Source organism: Mesitornis unicolor, unplaced genomic scaffold, assembly GCF_000695765.1.
Source record: "Mesitornis unicolor isolate BGI_N332 unplaced genomic scaffold, ASM69576v1 scaffold31681, whole genome shotgun sequence".
NCBI lineage: Eukaryota > Metazoa > Chordata > Aves > Mesitornithiformes > Mesitornithidae > Mesitornis > Mesitornis unicolor.
In genome coordinates, this window is record NW_010164957.1 from 5,723 (window position 1) to 6,009 (window position 287).

The window sequence follows — 287 nt, forward strand, 5'->3', positions numbered from 1 at the left end:
CCTTGTCCTGCGCCTCGCCGAGCTCGCCACTGCTTTTCTAAGCCATAAACCCTGATTCTGGTCACTTTTGTGCAGCAAAGAACGGACCACGGCAGGGACCGCGATCTGCTGCTTTTTGTCTAAAATCGTTGCCTGAAACTGCTGTCCCTTGGCTGCTTGCGCTGGCTCCTGGGCTGCGGGAGGGGGTGGCTGTGGCGGGAGGGTGTGAGTGGGAGTCGGTAACGGGTTACTTGACTTGAGTGCTGGCCGGGGGGTGACAGTGGAGGGGACTGGCGTGGGCCCCACCA